Here is a 21,963-nt window from a genome sequence, read left to right on the forward strand (position 1 = left end):
TTAATGATAAAATTGAGTTATTTATGCAGTTATAAAATTTAAGATTATAAAATTGATGAACTTTTACAAGCAGTTGTTAGTGAAAAATACAAAACAAACAAGTTCAGCAACATTTTTCAATTTATTGTCAAATTTCTGAAACTTCAGGTTGCTTTTTGACCAGAATCTTTCCATTCAGTATGCTACTTCAACATGCCTTCACATCAGATATGAGTGCCTGCTTTCTGTTGCACTATTGGAATTTTGTCAATTTTCTTTGACATTTTAAGTGAAAATAGGTCAATGTCTACATGGATAAAGTCAAAGGAATGCGCAATGCCATTTTTGTGCAGTTCTGGGGTTTTTTTAAGTAAAAAATCAGTCGATGTAAACATGGATACCGAGTCTGTTCAATAAAAATGCACCAAGCATTGGGTGATTTTGCACTTTCCTCCTTTTTTGTTGTTTTTCTTGAAGTCGTCCTGTTTTAGATATTTTTGCATATTCACATGATCTATTTTTTGCGCATTAACAGAATTAATTCAAATTCGCAACCATCTAATATGGCGATATGATGAGTTAATGAGGTTGATCTTTGGATTATGTTAACTTGGCTATTTTTTGGCGAAAATTTCGCGACTAACTCTGCTACAGCAACCCTCTGTTTTTTTTTCACCGCCATTTTGTCTTCACGAAGTAAAGACATGTTTCTTTTCTTTTTATTTACTCAACACTTTTTTCAACAATCTACTAGCCGAATTACACGTATGCTAGAAATTTTATGGAACAAAACTGCTTAATCATGACAAATATTAACTGCAAAATTGGGAGAAAGTGCAGAATCGCAAACTCCTTGCCGCGTTTTTCAAAATCGCACATACACAGTAACCATGTACACATCGACTTATTTTTACTTAAAAAAACATCCCAGAATTGCACAAAAATGGCATTGCGCACACTCTTGACTTTATCCATCTAAACTGCTATTTTCTCATAAATTAAAAAAATGTGCACGAAAATGCAGGAAAATTTTGTGAATCTTTAAACTCGGTAAAAAGCACATATATGAAATTACCTGATTGCGAAAAATTATATACCCTATCCAAGGATGAACATTTCCACGTATAATATAAATAAAATATCCAAAAACGTTTATCTCTAAATTATCTATTATAAATGTCACCAACGAATTCATAACAAAACATTAAAAATGGTTACAAATACTTAGTGTCAAATATTTAAATTATTTCCATGCACGTTTACTTCCACTCAAACATATACCAAATTGCTACAAACATATAATTCACAAAATAACTATCATTTAATTAAAATATAATTAAACCATGTACACGTCGACTTATTTTTACTTAAAAAAACATCCTAGAATTGCACAAAAATGGCATTGTGCACACTCTTCACTATATCCATGTACACTGCTTTTTTCTCATAAATTAGAAAAATTTCACGAAAATGCATGAAAATTTTGTGAATCTTTAAATCCGGTAAAAAGAACATATATGAAATTACCTGATCGCTAAAAGTATATACCCTTTCCAAAGATGAACATTTCCACGTATAAAACAAATAAAATATCCAAACACTTTTACCTCTAAATTATCTGTTATATTATAAACGTCATCAATGAATTCATACCGCAAACATTGCAAATGGTTACAAATATTTAAATTACTTCCATGCACGTTTACTTCAACTGAAACGTATACCAAATTCCTACAAACATAAAATTCACAAAATAACTATCATTTAATTAAAATATCACTAAACCATGTACACGTTGACTTATTTTTACTTAAAAAAACATCCCAGAATTGCACAAAAATGCCATTGCACACACTCTTCACTATATCCATGTACACTGCTTTTTTCTCATAAATTAGAAAAATTTCACGAAAATGCATGAAAATACTCAACGTATTCCAATATACCCGTAATCCGGAATGATCTATAATCCGGACCTCAAAGCTAAAATCTTTCTGCGCATGCGCCGCATTGACGCATGCGCACAGGCATTTTACTCGTGCGCCCAAGACATTTACGACTGCGCATATGCGTCTGCGCAAGTGCAGAATACGTTTTCGCGTGCGCGTTTAATGTATAACGGACGGTATAAGCTAAAATTATCTAATTATCTATTTCAGTTAATGTTGATAATTGCGTTGTTTCTTAATCTTCGAATTGGATCCGGCTTATTATTTTTTGCAGACTGAAAGAGCAATTTTCTAAAAGTAAGCTTGAACTTTCGATTATGTCAAATAGAATTTCCGATGCTGGAGCTCCCAAAGGATCTAGAAAACGAAAGTATGTTTCGATGTCCATCAAACAAAAAACGAATTGCTACAAAAAATGGATAAAAGCATAATCTTTGTTTATCTAACCGTTCCGAAATCTGTTTATCAATTTCACGCTGCTCTGCGCGGGGGGGGGGAAGTCGCAACGCGCAATGAACTGGAAGTTGATCTGTCAACACTATCGTTATCTTCAGGGCAGATGTTTTTATTTTAGTCGGCTTATAATTCCTTACTAAATGTAGTATTTAATTTCGATGTGCTCCGTCTTTGATATGATTTAAATCAAATTCCTCGTCATTATAAATATCACGAATACAAATCAAATAGTTTTCTGATTGCAATTTTCTAATTTCGGCTATGCATAAGATATGCTTTACGCATCCGCGCGTTGAAAGAAATGTTTAATAAAGTAAACAAATAAATATTAGGGTTCTTTTTTGGTAAATTTTGATACCCTTTAGATCATAATTGCTCATTATTTTATAAATTAAGGTTTCATATTTTTAATTTTATAATTTCTGCATCCCATCTTACCAGATTTAAACTGATGATCTATAATCCGGAAAAATCGATAATCCGGAATCGCCGAAGTCCCGACGAGTCCGGATTAAAGACTTTTGACTGTACTACAAACATATAACTCACAAAATCACGATCATTAAATTAAAATACAATTAAATTAAAAAACACTACTTAAAATATAAATAAGCACATACGTTAAATTAATAAAAATTAGATTACAATCCTAATTACTTTAAACTAAATCATTGCTAATAACAATTTTCCAATAATACCATATAAATTTATTTACTCCTTACATTTGGAACAATGCATAAAAATAATATCCTCAAATGATTAAAAATACTAACTTACCTAATCTTCAGAATCTTCATTACGTGGCACGCACACTTCCACTATTTCACACAACACACAATGAAGCTTAATACAAAATAATATAGTACTACAGTTTTCCAAATTCCCCCCCTTTTCCGATTAAAGAACTGTAATTTGTCCATTAATGTCACATGACATATCTCATGATCTCTCATTTCCCTCACACAAAATAATGCATAATCAGAACTGAGTACTTCTCACATTATTACCAAAGTCCTAGGTAGTAACTTTTATCCCCTCCAAAATGTTGCCAAACTACCAGTTACCATATTCAAAAGATCAGCCGTTAACAATTTTCTAAAACGCAAGAAAACAACCGATTTGACCACTTGGCAATTTTTCGGAAACTAGCCAGACTGGACCATAATATCCAGTTGTTGCCAAGTTTACAACTTAAAAAAGCTAAAAAAACAATGTTCTCCAGCTTTTGCCGATACAATGTGGTCAACACAATATAATTTGAAGAACCCTGTATGTATGTATGAATTTAGTAGGATATAAATGCTGACATTGTGACCCTTAATGAAGTGTAGGTTTATCAAAAAGAAAAAAAAAAAAGAGAAAAAAATGTACACACCTGATTCCATCAATGCAAAGAAAGTTTCGGTAAGGGATTTATGACTGTAGCAGGATTCTCTTACAGTGGAAAATTAAGGTTGAGAGGAGTAGGGAAAAATGTTAAATTCAGCTCAACGTACTATCAAGAAAGTTTTACATCCGATATTTAGAGGAATTCAAATACTTTATCTCAGTGACTTTCAAAAAGTGAAACTTTATCAAGACGAAGCAACAAGGTCATGCTTCGAAAAGTTACTGTGTTCCTTGAAAAAGTAAAGTTTAGTGATGGTATTACATTTAACCCATTAACTGCCAAAACTACAAGGAATGTTTCTTTTCTCATGAAAATAATAACAAATATTAAATTAAGCATTTATAACATAATTTTACATTGAAAGTAAAAAAAAAAAAAAATGCTCTTACCTGTAGGAAAGCGAGTGTTGCGTTCGTGCAACGTCAGCGGAATAAGACTACGGATGTTTAGTGAGTAGGATTGTACTCGTGTGATGTTTCTTTCGAATGGAGCGCAGGATTACTTTTTAGCTGTATAACGTTTTATAAATCTACAAATCACTTCACTTGTAATTAATTTAATATTAAAATATACATTGTATTTCTTTTACAAGTACAGATTATTTCAAATGAAAGATTCAAGCATGAAAAGCTTGATTACAATCATGATGTAAAGCTACATTACTTTGCATCTATAAGCAGTCTGGCTATGGTACTCTTTATAACAGTCTTTTGTTATCAACGGACTTTATGATAAAATGTCTGCCATCTCCATGCAGTGGTTTTTGAATGCTGAATTTACTAGGTCTTCCTGTTGCTGATCTATTTCTGGCTAATTCTACACTCTCAATAGGAGTTTGCAAAAGGAATAATGCATTCTCGCATCTGAAATCTAAAAGAGACTATATTTCCAGTACTTAAAAAAGTGGTGATATTTAGTAAGTTTAGATACGGTCTCACCTCATATAATTTATCAGTATTGCCAATTTGACTACTGTCAAATGCAAATTCTGCTTCATATTCCTGTAATGCAAACGTGATATCGATTCTCGTACAACAGGAACAGAAATGTCCTTATCAAAAGACCAATACATTTGTTCTTAAGGTAAAGAATGATATCCTGTAAGCAACAATATTCCAATAAATCTTCTCGTATAGGCTTCAAATGCAATCAAATCTGGGCATTTTTTTTTTTTTTTTCCCTTGCTGAGCGTATATATTTGTCTGTTCAACGAGAAGAGAGTAAATGTCTAAACCAAAAAGAAAATCGAAAATCTGCGCACTAGTTTTACCTTGTATTTTGTCTTTTATAATTTCTCTTTTATCTCTTTGTTCATGTTCTTCCTGAGACATAACTAACAGTTCCTTTTTTATCCACTTCAAGATTTCAATCTTCTGCTTTTTAAACTTTTTAGTATGACTATAACTGCTTTTAGAAGACTGAAACTTACTTCTTATGTGAATCAGCAGTGTCATTTGGTAAAATATCATTATTTAAAACATTGCCATTCCTTTCTTCTTCGTCACTAGCTTCTGCAAATTCTGGGGGAACAACAACAATATCAGTTTCATTCTGATCATTATTAACATTATCATCATCTGTTTCTTCATCAAAAAATCTTTGAAGGGCTTCTTCTAATGTAAGATACCTCGTTCTAGGCGTTTTTAAACAACCAGAACATCGAAAGGAATGAGTGAAAAAGGTGATTGACTACTCGTTTCCTGCTGACGTTGCATTAGCGCAACACCTGTTTTTCCTTCCTTCCCAACACAAATATAAACATCTGAGTGATGTAATGTTCTGATAAATGACCTTGACTAAAAATAGATCACTCATAAAGACGGCGATTCTTTCGTTAAATATTTTCAGCAAAAATACCAGGTCGGAAATTTTGCTTTAAGTGCGAGATTAATTATTATAAACAAAATGATTGTTGAAGGCAAATATTTTTTTACAGAAATAATCTTCATAATATTCCCTACACAAAATCATCTGCTGGTATAAAATATCGTAGGTAGTTATATTTATATACGCATTTATTTAGACCGTTACGTCAACGCAACACCAGCGGTTAATGGGTTAATACCTTTTCAAAGTATTTCTGCGAAATCCCCTTGTTTTATGGACTTTTGTTCTTGGTCTTTCGAAAGGATGAGGAGGGGAAATTTTACAAAAAGCCCATCAATCATAGAAATCATGATGCAGCCTTATAATCCAGAAAACAGGCTATTAGACTGAACATCTATATGTAAATGCCCTCTGTAGCTTAAGCCTGTGATGGACAAAGCGCATCAGCTGCATTGTGAAGACATTATTTTACAAACTTTCCATCAACGAAAGGTTTTCCACATTAAGTAATTTTTACTGCTATCATATAATTAACACAAACACTATTTTCGGCCTTTTTGTTTGCTAAGAAGAAAAAAGTTGCCCACAGTTTAGCTTTGATTCACTGGCTTTTATTGCTTCAAAACTGCTTGTCATTACAAAATGTTTCCTGCTGTGGTTAGTATCATAATGCCTCTTGATGTTATATTAATTTATTACAGCTTGTTGCAAATAAGGTACACTTTTGTGCTGGATGAAAAAGGAGAGACTGCTTTTCTCGGAAAAAATTGCACATCTTCTTCAACTTCTTTTGCACTCATTCGAAGATGAAAGCTGTTTCTGAATTTGAGTGTCTTAAACAATACCTTGATCGCGGCACGGTTATACAGGATTTCTACTGTATATTGCCATACTTACCTGTAACCTAAAAATTCCACGGTAGGCATGGTTATGAAAAGTGCTTCATGGTATTCTTCTGGTGGGTGATCGTGATGATTAAAAAAAAAAAAGCAGAAAAGACACTTTTTTTTTAAGAAAAGATTTTGTTGTCTTGCAAGTTTAGTAGTCTAAAAATTTTTAGAGGAATTTTATAACTCCAAATTTATGAAAAGTTGATCAGTAAATCTTAGTTTGGGATCCTTCATTGCTTGCCCAAGCTGAGAATTGTATGGGTGAGAAAGTTTCAAGAGTACTGAAGGATATTTCACGTCAGATGTGTATTTAAAGTTAAAATTGATTTTCTTCCATCTGTTTAGAGGATGAAATGTACATTTGGTTAAGGTGACTGAATGGTTTGATGCATGTGGGTTTGGCATCTCTCAGCAGCTTAGAAAATTACAGTGTAAATAGCATAGAACAGCGGTTCTCAGCCTTTTGACTAATGTGCACAAAATGTGTGACTAATGTGCATCTAAACAAAAATTGAAAACCTTTAGTACCACCACTACAAAGTACTACTACCACCACCTCTTGAACAAAGCTCAGATTGCATAAATTTACGAGTGTTAGAGAGAAACTCAATTAAGTATGTTGCGGCTTTAATTTTTTAATTTAATGGTAAAAAATACTTTGCTTCTTTCCGTACCATCAGTGGTATGCATACCACCGGTTGAGAACACCTGAGATAGAAGATGGTTACATCCTATATGCCCATGTCCGAGTCTCTGGCATCTGAAGTAGATCTTTGGTGCTTGGGCAATGTTTTTGGTTGTGTTGGAAAGGGCAGAAGTTTTTCTTGGTAGATTTTTCTGCTTTTTTTAAATCATGCTTGAGTTCAACAAAAAAGACTGAAGGATTTATAAATCTGGTCGTGGATTTTTTCATTAATTGTTTTAGCTTAATGACTGGGTAATCCTTGTCAATAAACTCACTGCATATGGAGTTAAGATCTTTTGTCAGTTGCAGATCCATGAGTTGTGACTTTGATGGGAGATTGTTCCGTCTTGCAAAAGGGGAAAAATTGTAGTTCAATTTTAAAAGAACCTCTTTCTCTGGCATTGTTGAAATGAAAATTTAAGTGGATTTTATCTTTCATCAGGGTGCCAGAGAAGTTGCCAGTTTCAGGCTCAGTGAGAAGAGATCTTCACTCCTTCCATGTAACTGCAGGACACGGTGAGATGATGGGTGGCAGGTAGATGGGCTTTCTTTTTAACAGGAGTGGGGGTTCGGGGGCATCTGGCATGGAATTAGTTGAAACCTATGTTTTGTCTAAGCAGCTGAAAGGGTTTTCGTGAACAGATTGTGGAATTTGAGTCTAAGGTTTCTATACCTGGCACTGTGTTCATGTTGAGTTTCTAAAGTTTGATAAATGCATGCTTCATGAGCTGATGTAAGTCATGAAAATAATTTTTTGCAATGAATTCATCAATGTTATTGAGATAATTCCATATCCCATTATTCACAACCAACATTACGCTCAGTAAGCTTTTCCTGTACTTGTGTAGTGACGGTAGATTGATAATCTGAAATGAGCATGAATCGATTAGCTTAAATCAATTGCATAAACCCTGCTTATTGCCAACCAGTTGCAAAGTTTACATCCACCTGTTTCTTTGCCAGCTGATTGCAGCATTGGGAGAAATAAAATTTCATTCATTTTTCTTTTCCCCTTTTCCACAAGACATTTGAAGAAGGTACCTGTGAATCTATGAGAAGGATCCTAGGCATTGTTTCTGTTGAGTTTATTTCTGTCAAGAAGGTGAGCACGTTGGGGTGCTTAAAATATATTCACCCTCAACAAAACTTGTGGTGGGTGAGACAAATATCAAACTTCTTTATGAGGAAAAGCAAAGAATTTGAGACAGTTGCATTGACAGTTTCATTTTTATGTTAGTGAAAAAAAAGGCTTTGTGAGCCACAGGCTGAAGGTGTAGAGCATTGTGTTAACATTTAAGATAAAGAAATTCTGCTCCTCTAAAGGTTAGTGTGAACAAAGAACTGGTCCCCATACTTCCGAAAACAGATTTAGGGATCGTGAAGTAGCAAAATTGTTGTCAGACCCATTTTATTTAAGCATCACTATAAGCCCAAACGGTAAAGCCACAATCCATGATATGTTAAATGTATGAATTGTGAAGTGTGGTATTAAGTATCAGGATGATATTCTGGCACTGGTCTTATGCCAATCTGAGTTTTATAAATAGTCAACATAAGAAATGGCAGCTCTATTGACTAGTATACATTTGTTTTGGTTCCTGGGAATTTTAATGTTATAAGCAGGTCATTTTATTAACCAGTGGGTACTATAAACGTTTTAATACAGAATATAAATTTCACATGGTGATATTGTGACATCATGTAGATCATAAGAAGCTTTTTCAAGTAAAATCCTTTTCATCAGTATTTATTTGTTACAGATTTTGAAGTATAGCACTTTGATGAATTTCTAGATTGCAATGACAATTCTGTGTGTTTGCCACAATTCATGATTAATGAATGATGGAAATGGATATTTTCTTTTCACATATTTTTCTAATATTGCATTTTCTCGATCATTTCAAAATTGAAGAGCTCTATGAATTATTGTACTGATTCACTTAATTTTGTGTCTGGGTTGCTGGTGTTTTGGTTTTCATTACCTGCAACTTAATTAGATGTCCCAAGCTCTGAGTAAACATATTGATTACTTGGAACAAATGTTCTCTTAACCTCCCTAAAAGGTTGACTTGCTTATGGATTGCTTATTGGAAATACATAGTTGTTTCCAAGAAATTTTCCTTTTTTGGGATTTGTTTTCATTTTTTATGGAGTTTGTTTCATTCTGTATGGAGATGTCATTGATATGTGTTAATAGGCATTTTAATTAAATGGGAATAATAAAAATTATTTAATTTTTCAACATTCTTAGAGATTTAGGTTTTGCAGATGCCTCATAATGTAATATAGCAGTCTTATGTTGAATCATCTATTTTGCTTCATTTAAAGAAAAATCCTGTCTGATAGTTACTATTTTTTCAAGGTGAAATGATTTAAAAAATAATGCCTTGTAGCTAATTTATATTTGAAGGTGACTGTGATTGCTATATAAAAATCCTGATAAAAATAGTTAAATGTTTATGTGTAATAATATAGGTTTTGTGAACTGTGACTTGAATTAATGAATGCCTGCTGGAAACCCATGTGATTCATTTGTTATCAGAAATCCTGAGAATGCAGGTAAGGCATTTATATTATTAATTATAAAAGGATTCTCCAGTCAGACTGAAAACTATTAGAGTTTTAAGGTTATTGTTAAAGATATTTGTTTTTTTCTGTAAAACACTTGGAACTTTAAGTAGATAGTTGCAGTTACTGTAATAAAAAAATGCCATTCCATTAAGGCACTGTTTAACTCTTGTATCTGAACATTGGCTAGACACCAAACTCCTTTAGTTTGATAGTGTATTCTTATCTCATTTAATACATGGCTCGCAGGTTTTTCAGATCCGTTGCATGAATTGTCAATAATTTTGTTTTGTTGTCTGTGTTTTGCTTATTTACATGAATCTTTCAGTCTCTTGTTTTAGTGACAGTTCTTGGTACTATTCGGTTTTGAGGGCCATCAAAAATCACCAAACTATTGTTAATGCCAGTGCTGCCAAAAATAATTGCGGCAACCCTAACACAAGAAAGGAAGTTTAATAGTAACTATTTAAGATTATTGTTTTAATTTAAATGAAAGGTTAATTTCGTATAATACTTTTTTATTATTATAATTTGTATAAAAAAGGCTAAACATGACTGAATGGAAACATAAGAGTAAATAACTATTTCAGATCATTATTATAATTTATATAAAAATTGCTAAACAGAACTGAGTGGATACTTTCATCGCTATTTCGCTACCAAGTTATCGCTAAAGCATAATTTCATCTCATTGGATGTATAACAAACTCGTTGGTTGTCGTTACAAACATAAATTTTCTATAATGATTGATGCTTTTTCTTTGAAAAAATTCTCGGTAAAGTGCTGAATCGCCCACTAATTTGTTTGCCGCTTTTTACAAGTGTAAAAACAATTGATTTTTTGTCAATTTTCTTTTACTTTTTAAGTAAAAATAAATAGATGTCTACATAGATAAAGTCAAGGGTGTGCGCAGTGCCATTTTTGTGCAATTCTGGGATTTTTTTTAAAGTGAAAATAGGTCGATGTGTACATGGATACCGAGTGTGCAATTCTTAAAAACGCGTCAAGCAGTGGGGAATTCTGCAGTTTACCCAAAATTCTATTGCAGACTTTTCGTCATGGGCAATTCCCAAATTGTTAAATCCATAGGATATCAAAAAAGGATTTAAAAGCAATAACTATTGCAGGGGCTTTTCAGCCAACATTATTAATCAAGCAGTTAAAAAATTCTCATCTCAACACACTAAAAGGCACACTCTCGTTTTAGGAGATTATAAAAATTCTGTTTTCATTTCCTTCTTTTCATCAATTAGCTATAAAGTTGCACATATTTTGCAGAAATTTAACTTTCGGGTTGTTTATTCTCCCATCAATAAAATTCCGAGTTCCATATTCAAGGACCCTATTCCAGATATGAATTCCTGGGGTATTTATAGGATTCCTTGCCAGTGTGGTTTAATTTACATTGGCCAAACTAAGAGAGCCTTAAAATTTCGCGTCAAGGAACTTAAGGCATATGTTAGAAAAAAGGAAACACAGAAGTCTTCTGTTGCTCAACATTGTTGGTCTGAAAATCACACTTTCAATTTTTCTGCTGCCAAAATTATTCACAAAACATCTTCCATTGGAGAACTGGATTTTCTAGAGGCATTTCACATTAAAAAAAAATCTTTCTGTTCTAGTTAACGATTCTAATTCCAATCCATCTTTGCCTTCGGCCTTTAAAGAAATTATGTTTTAGTTCTGGTTTCATCAACAAATGGCGCCACTTGCTTATTCTTATCCAGGTTTTCTTATCTAATCATTATTTCCTATCTTGTTCATTTGCAGTTTTGCAGCTGAGGATGGTGGTTCGGTAAAACCATCGAAACTAGTCCTGTGAAAATTTTGGAAATATAATGCTGATTTTTGTTGTTTGATTTCTGAATTAGTTTTGATTAATGTAATCTTTTTAAAAATTAAAATGTCACGTTTTGAAAAAATTTCCAAATTAGAAATCTAATTGTCCCATTTGCTGTTGAAAACCATTTTAAGAAAAGAATTCAGATAGATTCACTTCGCTGTATTGAAATCGTATTGAAAAAAAATTGATTGTTATGTATTACTAACCCCCTAAAAAGGAAGGTTTTCAATTGGGTTAGGAACAATGATACATAATTTGCCCTTTTTTTTTAAATAACGAACAGCGGGGGAGGTCATAACCTGAACCCTTCTTTACATTTATGCAAAAGGGTGAAAAGCAAAAGTTAATATCGGAATGATGGTCTGAAGATATTTTTAGTTCAGGCTGAATTGGGAATAAAATAATCAAGGCTGTTTTGAGAAAATGCTCGCTTAGGACATAACCTATAAAATGTCATATATGTTGCATGAAAAATAGGGGAGAGCTTATGGGTTTGTGCATATCTGTCTCTTGTGACTAAGTTTCTTATATTCTGTTTTTCTCCTTTTGTAAAGTTTATTTTCTTTTATGTATGGCATATTGCAGTAACAGCATCAGTAAATAAAATGCTCATTAAATTAAAATTATTATCTAATATTTGATAGAAATAATGAAGGATTTAAACAAATGTATTCAATTTATTTTGATAAAAAATGTGAAATTTGCTAAATGAAAAATTGCTTGTCTCCAAGCCTAGATTGTAAAATATATGCCTCTAAATGCAGTAGAAGTTAATTACTCCTGTATTTGGTAAATGTAATTGTTTTAAATACTATAAAGTAATTTTTAAATGTATATTATTGTATCCAGGAAAATATTACACAATTTTTTTATTTTAAAATAAAAAAGATAAAGTATATTGTTGATGATTCAATCAAAATAACTTTGAAAAGTGCAAATAGACTGTTAAAAGTAGAAAAATGCAGCTTCAATTTTGAAATGTAATTTACTTTTCTTGCTTTCATCAAAGCAAAATCTTATTTTTTATCAAAAACATGAAATTTGCTAAAATTACTTGTCTCCAAGCCTAGGTATACACCTCAGCTAGATTATAAGATATATGCCTCTAAATGCAGTGTAAGTTAATTAAACTTGTATTTGGTAAATGTAATTTTAAGTGTATATTATTGTATTCAGAAAAATATTACACAATTTTTTTTTTAATTTTTAAATCAAAAAAGTTTAAAAAGTATATTGTTGATGATTCGATCAAAATAAGTTTGAAAAGTGCAAATAGGCAGTTAATGTAGAAAAGCACACCTTGAATTTTGAAATGTAAATGTAATTTATTTTTCTTGCTTTCATCACAGTAAAATCATCAATATTTTTTCAAAATTTATTTAATTAATTTTTGTGTTCTGTATAGAAAATATCAAAGTTTAGCTTTTGGGAAACGGTCCACATGATGTCCTCTGACTTTCATTTAAAATTTGCTGAAATTCTTTTCACCTCTGGCAGCAGTAACTGACATATCAACAGTAATTTTAATAGAATTTTTTAATTTGTATATTGTAAAACTGTATGAATTATTTTTAAAAGATCTTGAAGCTGCTTTAGTGTCTGGAATTACTATAGTTGCATGGTTTTTAAAAGTATACTTTTAATAAAATTTCTACATCTATACCATTATCATAATTTATGTGTGAAGTTACTTCTTTAAGTCAACTTAATCCTGTGACATTAATTTTCACAGGTCAGAAATTGACAATTAAGCATAAAATGAATTTTAATGCTGTACCTTATCTTAATAAAGTAAGAAAATTACTGTGGCATGAAGTTTAGAAAATACAGAGACTGAAGAAAGTTCGTCAGAATGTTATGCTTGAAAGCTTGCAAGAAAAAGTGAATATATTTTAATATTGAAAACATTTGGCTTTCTTAATATCATCAAGATATATTTCTGTCATTATTTAGAATTCTGCAAGTACAGTGAATTTAGAACTTTATAATTTTCCATTTCTTCACTTTTAATACAGTTCTTAAGCTAAGTTATCTTTTCTTGTTAGTGTCAGGTATCTAAAATCATTATTGCTGCTGGGATACAAAGTGAAATTGAAAGATCAGGGGATGGCAACTCCACCAAGATGACGTTGAAACTTGCCATTCTCATCATCCATCAGTCAGTGCGGAGTTGAGGTGAGTTGGATATGTCAAAAACAATTTTATGGGAGTACAATCTTGAAGTAAACATGTCAGTGTCAAAGAATGTGCTATAGCCTCGTTTGCTTTATGTGTTTAAACTGGACAGCCAAGGCTGTTTAAGCTGCTTGAAATATATGCTCAGCACTTAGAGAGAAGCAGCACTGGGTGATTGTACAAAATAAAAATTATTCAGGCGATTTGCGTTGGGAAATAGAAGCCTCCAGGACAAACCATGAGTAATAGTTGTATCAAGTATTGATGAAGCTGTGCTGAAGGAGGATATCGTATAATCCTTATCAAGTATGCAAGAAGTTAGCACAAGAGTTTAAGTACATTGGAGGAAATAATTCAATCATATCTGCATGATCCCAGTAAATGGCTTCCTGACCAAGGTACTCCAGCAGCTCGATGTTTGATGCTGTAATGTCACAAGAAAGCTTCGTTATTGGACCAGGTATTGACATGTGACAGGAACTGGGTGTTTCCAAATTGTAGAAGAAAACATCAGTATTGACATGTGATGAGAACTGGGTATTTCTAGGTCACAAAAGAAAACATCATTGGTCACCTCTTTGGTTCTGTGGCATTTGCCGTCAAACAAAATATTCTCAACAGAATGCTGCCTTAAGATGGACCTAGTCTTTGTATTGTGAACTTGCTAAAAAGTGACAAAGCCATCGCAGCTGAATTATAATCCTCCTAAAGTGTTTTCAAAAAGTAGTAGCTGCTTTTCAAACCTTTGTGTAGTTTCCAAAGGTTGCAGCTGCTTTGTATCAGAAGCAGCCAGTACAAATTAACAGGAAAGTAGTGATGTTTATTCAAGACAACTGTAGACGTCGTGTGGTGAAAGTGATCTAGATATGATCATGCTTTTTTAACCTCATCTTACTTCTGGACAGTGTTACATCTTACTATCACCTGTTTTTTATCACTGATAACAATCTTTGTGAGCAACAGTTCCGCACCCGAGATGATGTCGTACAGGCGATACTCCAATTTTTTGGCTTTAGGAACAAGGTTTACAAACCCCACATAAATAAGCTTTTAATTTGTTGGAAAACTGTAATTTAACCTGCAGGAAAATGTTTTTCTAAATAAAATGTAATTTTAGGTTGTTATTAACAACGGTGTAAGCTTTTTTGGATACTGGATTACATTCTGCCCAGTTATGGTTAAGTATATAAGACTGCTGGTAGTTTGACACAGATTCTAATCCTGATGAATAGACTAGCTGCATGATTTTACTGATCCATAAGTGTAAATGTAAGCCACTTTTCCTTAAAAGGTTTGTCACTGGATAACCCTTCTCTCAGGTGGATGTCCTCTTATACTACATCATATTCAAATAGAAAATGCCTCTACCCCTAGACATACTTTTTTATTTTGAAAGCTGTTTCTATTAATTAAAGATTTAGCATTGTCCTTCTGATCTTTTCTATTAATGTTTGTGATATTCTGTGACCTAATACATTAGATCACAGGTAAAGAAAGTGTAATGCAAAAAATCTCAGTTTGGTCCCTTGGGTGTTCTCCCTTTGATTAAAATCAGTTACACAAGATGACAGTAACTGCTATCCGAGACAAGAAGGTATAATGATGCAGCATTGCCATATCATGCAGTGCTCCAATGGGTGGAAATTTTCCATGAAGTATGAGATGTGCCATTCAGATATCATTCTGGATGACACACAAGTTGACAACCATATAATTCAGCTGCTTCCTTCTTTGTTGGATGTTGATCATCAAAAGACCATCCAAATTAAGCACTAGAATAATCATATGCTAGAAAATTGCCCCACACTCTACAAGGTAGAAGAGGTCAGTTCCATTCATCATGCCAGAAAAAAGGCTGGCTATCTGTTGCAAACCATGCAGGAAAAGAAATCTAGTGAATGAAGGCATCCTGGTCAACCTTATCCACAGAATGTACACACGCCATAAAGGTGGCTGGAACATTTATGTGGTGTGGTGTGGTGTATTGAGAATACGGCAAAGCACACTAGGGCTATCTGCCTAAGGGGAGGGATGCCTTCGTGGAGGACTTTCTAAGGGAAACTGGCTCGTATACACATTACACATGGGGAAAACTACGAAAATGCCCATGCAGCCAGCCCGTTCGCGGGATTCGAACCTCGGACCGAACTATAAGTGTTCATCGATTTTACCGCTCGGCCGCTGTTGGAACATTTAGCATTAATGGATTGATGCTGCACCACGTACAGACTATTTAAATTGCTTATTACTGTGATTACCTACATTGTGTCCAGCACTCATGAGAATGTAATGGCAGTTGGTGATGAATCCCATTATCATTATCTGAGCATTACCATAAAATTCCTATGGAAAGTACTGAAGCACCTACCACACTTGAGACTGTGTATTATCCTGTATAATTATCTAAATATTACCGTGAAACTCCTGTAGAGAATAATGAAACACCTACGACACACAAGACTGTGTGACTGATTTCTTTGCCAAAATGAAAGAGTGATTGCGAGGGGTCTATTACAGTAGAAGAGATGAGGTTATCTATACTGTAGGACAGTTGCAGTGAGTTTTATTTATCTGATTATGGCAAAGTACATGAGCGATTTGCATAAGAGGAGGGCTTTCTGTGGGAAATTACCTGTATTTACACTAATTCATGCGAAAAATGAGGAGATTCACATTCAGCCAGCCTATTTGCCTGGAACCAAACATAGGTCCAATTATCAGTCTTCGCTGGCTTTGCTGCTAGATCATGATGGGACATCTACAGAAGTAGACATGTCTGTGGTATGCATCCTTCAGTAATTTGGCAGAAGGTAGTAGACATAGCAGACAATTGTATGAGTAATTGTAAGAGTTTGTCCAAATGGTAATAGTCTTAAGTTTTACAAAAGGTCACTAGCATTTAATTCTAAAAATCACTTACAGCAAGACACTTTCCTTTGTCTGTTTCCGCTTCAGGTAACTGTATCTGAACCTGAATTCTTAAACTTTCTTAGGCCCATATCACACATGCATTTGTTTCACATGAATACCGTATTTGACAGCATATAAGACACACTGGCATATAAGATGCACCCTTATTTAGACAGCCACACACAAGGAAAAAAAGTTCCAATAGCATGGTTTCTTTTAGTTCTCACGTGTCATAAAATAAACAATTATTGAATGCAATTACATTCACGTATAAGACGCAGGTAACTTTTTGGAGACCAAATTTAGGAAAAAAAGTGCGTCTTATATGCCATCAAATACGGTAACTGTTTCAGACAATTTTTCTGCCTGGTTTACTATTGAAAGAAAAACATGTAATTTTTTCCCCTTCTTTTGAAAATTTGCAAGTTATTTGTTTTCAACCAATCAGCTTCTAATGCTATCATCAGCTTGTTTGATATGGAGAACCAGTTTCCCCTTTACATGTTAAACCCAAAGCAGTGTGTGGTGATTGGCTGTTGTGACAAAGCAAAAAAATTATTCCAAATAGTTGTTCTTCCGAAACAAGCGGATGTGTGATAGCAGCCTAAACACAGATTAAAAAAGTTGTATATTGTTTTAAATCAGTCATCTTAGAATCGGCATAGTAAAATTTTGAAATCTGTTCTGTTCAATGAATTGCCTTAGAATTAGCAGAATTGAACTAAGCTTTGTTATGCAGTCTGTTACTGTACGATCACCATGTGCATTTCATGCATTTCTTTCATGATAATTCATATTGTTTTTCTTTTTCTGTTTTTACATTCTATCTAGTGTTGACAGATAATGAAACTGGGGTTTGATTTACTTAATATCCATTAATGATCGTAGGTTTTAAAAATAATCAGGAATGTAATTAATTGTTCATAAGCAAAAAATAAATATGGATTTAGTAGAACAAAGATTTGTGTCATGAATCTTTTTCAAAAGTAGATTTTAATTTTGCTTTTTTACTTGTTTGTTCTTACGTAGCATATTTTTAAGGAAATATAATAAGTCTATTAATTCATAGTTAAAAAATTTTATTGCTTAATTTTTTTTTACGCTACGGTGAATAAAGTGTAAACTGAGAGACACTATTAGAGCATCTGGCTTAAAAAGATAATTAATAAATATCAGTTAGTTGGCCAACTATCACCCGAGAATGACACACAGTATCAAGAATATGGTATGGTTTTTGTTTTTTTAGAATGGTCTTTCTCATCATATTTCAAAGGTGAAAGTTATTTTTTATAATTTCTTTGGTATCACTCCTAGCCGCTAACCTTTGTCTGCTAGAATATCATTTATATAGCAGCCACTTTGGAAGAAATTTTCACCTGTCTTCAGGATTTTCTGTGCTGTATTTAAATTTCATAAATGCAAAATATTGAGCATTCATAGGGTAGTGCTGCCATTTGGAAACTAAAGGAAATTCCAGAAACTCAAGATTGCAGCTTTTGGTGCAGAAAAATTATCATTTTTGAGGAGGGTAAAAAAATTGACAAACTTCGGGTGCCTTTAAAGGGTTAAACACAAAATTTAAAAAAAAAATCCATATGAATGATTGGAATTAGCATTGCACATATTCAGTACTTAGTTATTATATACACTCACTTCCAAAAGTTAAGCACAGAGATGTAAAAAAAAAAAAAAAAAAAACAAATACTGCTTTGATTGACACAAAATTCGGCAGGAAAGTAGCATATATATTTATGCATAAAGCAAAGTCAATAATTATACACAGAAATGAAAACAATATTAAATTTTTGTAAATTATCAGATAATCATACTGGAGACTTAAACAGAATTATGTGTAAAGTGAAAATAAACAGCATAAAATGAAAAAAAAAAAAAAGACATTAATAGGGTATGTGATCCCCCCCTTCTGTATACAAAGTTTACACCTTGTGACCATGCTTTTAATTAGGTGGTCAACCACTGCAGAATTAAGCAATCGCCATTTTTCTTGAAGGGCAGTTTCCATCGCAATAAGAGTGGCTGGAAGTGGGAAACGTGAAGATACAGCACGGCTGAGAGCATCCCAAAGATTTTCAATTGGATTATGGTCGGAATAATATGCTGTGCACGCCATGCACACAATCCCTTCACTCTCCAGGTATTCATCCACAATGTCAGCTCTATGGGGACGTTCGTTATCGTCCATTAAAACAAAAGCAGGGCCAACTGCTACAGCGTACAATCTCACAATAGGTTCTAGGACTTCATCTCGATACCGGACAGTAGGGCCCACCAGCGGCCGAGCGGTAACGTCGCTGAACACCGGTAGTTTGGTCCGAGGTTCGAATCCAGCGAACGGGCTGGCTGCATGGGTGTTTTCGTGGTTTTCCCCATGTGTAACGTGCATACGAGCCAGTTTCCCTTAAAAAGTCCTCCACGAAGGCATCCCTCCCTTAAGGTAGATAGCCCTCGATTGCTTTGCCGTAATTTTATAAACCAAACCTATACCGGACAGCCATCAAAGAACCCTGTTTAAAGATGTGCAGGTCGGTGCGGTATCCTAATGAAATCCCTGCCCACACCATAATGCTTCCTCCTCGGAATGCATGATGTTTTGGAACTGATTGCGTGTTCGTTGTTCACGCCATATCCTTATACGCTTGTCATCTGGCTCCAGAGCAAATCTTGACTCATCAGTAAACATGACATTGCCCCAGTCAGAGACATTCCAGTTGACATGTTCCCGGCACCACTGTAATCGTGTCCCTCTTGATTGGACGGATAGAGGAACACAAACTCGAGGTACCCGGGTGTACAGTCCACTCATGTAATCTTCGCCGTACAGTAGTTGCAGATATCGCCTTACCAATGGACACTGTAACCATACATGTCAAACGTGTGGAGGTCGCTCTGCGATTCCGCTTGGCTACAATAGCAATATATATATATTCTGCGGGGTTGGAACCCTTGTTCAACCGGCTACAGGCCTTCGGACAACTGTCTGTGTGGTTTGGAATTGTTGCCATATACATGAAATTACAGAATGATGAACGCCGAAGAAAAGAGCAACATCTGTGATTGACTGTCCTGCTTCAATGCGCCATGCAGCACGCCAGGGCTCAGAATTTTCCATTCGTCTTCTGTAAGACATAGAAACACGTATGTCTTGAAAACAAATTGTATGAAAGTTTTAAACACCTTCTGTCAGCACTTACAATCAACTTCTGTAACCCTTCATAAAGCTAGCTTCTTATAAGACTGCCTTTTTCCGTATTTCTTGTCATGAAAGCGCGATTGGTTGTTACCTAACATATTTGCATGCTTCCATCTACCTCAAATTGCATCCTCTTCAATTCTGATTGGCTTCTGGAAATTAGCATTTTCCTCTCCATGCTTAACTTTTGGAAGTGAATATATTTTTATATTAAGACAAATAGAATTATAAAGTGAAATGCAAATTTTAAAACTTGCCAGTTTTGGTGTTCTGAGTATTATATAAAAATCTATTGATATTTACATAAATAATTTACGTTAGAGATATATATATTATTTCGCTTATGGAAATAAGTGTATATACCTGAGGTTTTCAATGCAATCAAAAGTTTAGAAATAACACTTCAATTACAATCATCACAATTCTAATGATTTGAATGTGAATTCGGTTCTTCTATTTTGAATTGTAACTTCCTTTGTAATATCTTCATAAAAAGAGGGTTGTACTTTAACTCTCAGAAGTTATTTCTTGATTGATAATATGCTAAGTACATTTAATCTCTCTTATGACAGCATTTCTCTAATATAGTAATTAATTCTTCTCAGTACTGAAAAGGTTCATTCTGCAGGTGTAGTTGAAGATTGTATTAATAGAATAAGTGAAGATAATTTGTAAGCTTTACCCTTATGCTATGAACTTGGCTATTATTTATATATATATGGTACTTGTTCATCTGCGAGTTTATTATCAAACTCAGTAGAATAAGGCAATCAGCTCATCTTTAAGGTTTACAAAATCGAACACTAATCAAGTTCTATAGAGTATTAATTACTTTATTAATTTAGTAGTATTTTGAAGAAAAAAAATGGAATTGTAAGAAACAAAGTTCTCTTCATTCAGAAGGGCCTTGAATTCAAGTGTAAGGTATGAAATCTTTTGAATACTTTGTGGGATATGTTATCTTATCTAAAATCTCAAAGTAAAATTGACAGATTTAACATTTTTCAACATACATTCTTTTTGCTGACAGTTCAGTTGTTTATGTGTTGGCATTTTTCTGTACTGCTTCAAAGTCATTTCTCTGATGTAAGCACATATTAAAATTTTGCTATTTCTCAAAATAAGCGATATTATGGGATTTTCTTATGTAAAATCTCAAAAAGCGTTATTTGTGTGACAAAATATCATTGAAAACCTGTCTAGGAGAGAATAGTTCTTACTTTCAGATAAAAGTTTAACGAATCATGCAATTTATTAATTTCTCTTGCTTAATACGTCTACAGACTCATCATAGAATTTCAATAGTAATTCTTGTTTTGCCAAACAAGCATACATAATCTATGGATCATTTTAAAATTTTCCTATTTTTCATTACAGCCTGTTTATTGAGCTTTATAGGTATTTGCTTCTCTTGACTTAACAGATCTATTCTTGATCACTCAAATGTGGAATATTGTAAGCTTGCTTTAATATGACCAAGAAATTTTTTATATGTTGATAATAAATCTAAATTCGTCCTTAAAGCGATCTGTTGACTCTAGTTTGGTCAACATCAAGAGAAACAACCTTTCAACACCACAATCAGTTAACTAACTCATACCTGCCAACTTTTACGAATTTTTCGTAATTTTTACGAAAATGTGTTTGTCTTTACGATTTTACGATCGTAATCCATTTTTTACGATTTTTTCCTTTTTCAAGTGTTTTTAGTGATTTTTGGTCAAAATTTTAGAATTTTTCGCCAATTCAGCGATTTTTGCCAATTGCATCGTGTTTTACCGCCAACTACCGACTACTTCGAATCCATTAACGTGCCGTTTCTCCCAACTCGCCGCTTAACCAGCCAATACAATGCGCTGAACTTGTTTCTCCCACACTTTTCTTTGTGGGCGCCAGATTATTTTTTTCGCGTTCGCTTCAGCAGCAAGGGAATTACTCAGCTCGGACTGAGCGAGCGAGGATTGTCGGATTCTGTGGTTTTTTTTTTTTTTTTTTTTTTTTTTTTTTTTTTGGTGCTAGCACGTGCTACGAATTTTCTTAATACGTCGTTGTTACGAAATGAGTTCAAAAAATCTGTAT

General features: G+C 33.5%; 1 protein-coding gene across 10 annotated transcripts in view; it reads left to right on the top strand.

Annotated features, from left to right (window-relative positions):
* LOC118188726 (transcription elongation regulator 1-like) overlaps nucleotides 1–21,963 on the top strand; it is a 119,357-nt gene that overhangs the window by 10,528 nt on the left and 86,866 nt on the right. For 3 of the 10 annotated variants that reach the window (XR_015039248.1, XR_015039247.1, XR_015039246.1), the window contains exon 2: nucleotides 9,652–9,735. The exons of 2 other annotated variants lie outside the window; for them this stretch is intronic. The gene's annotated coding sequence lies outside the window, so the exon portion shown is untranslated. Of the gene's footprint in view, nucleotides 1–9,651; nucleotides 9,736–13,320; nucleotides 13,470–13,633; nucleotides 13,764–21,963 lie in introns of all 10 variants that reach the window. 5 more of the 10 variants (XR_015039249.1, XR_015039250.1, XR_015039251.1 and 2 more) reach the window with 4 other exon arrangements.

Source organism: Stegodyphus dumicola, chromosome X2 (genome assembly GCF_044657685.1).
Source record: "Stegodyphus dumicola isolate Sdum_Otavi_A_Nest chromosome X2, ASM4465768v1".
Lineage (NCBI taxonomy): Eukaryota > Metazoa > Arthropoda > Arachnida > Araneae > Eresidae > Stegodyphus > Stegodyphus dumicola.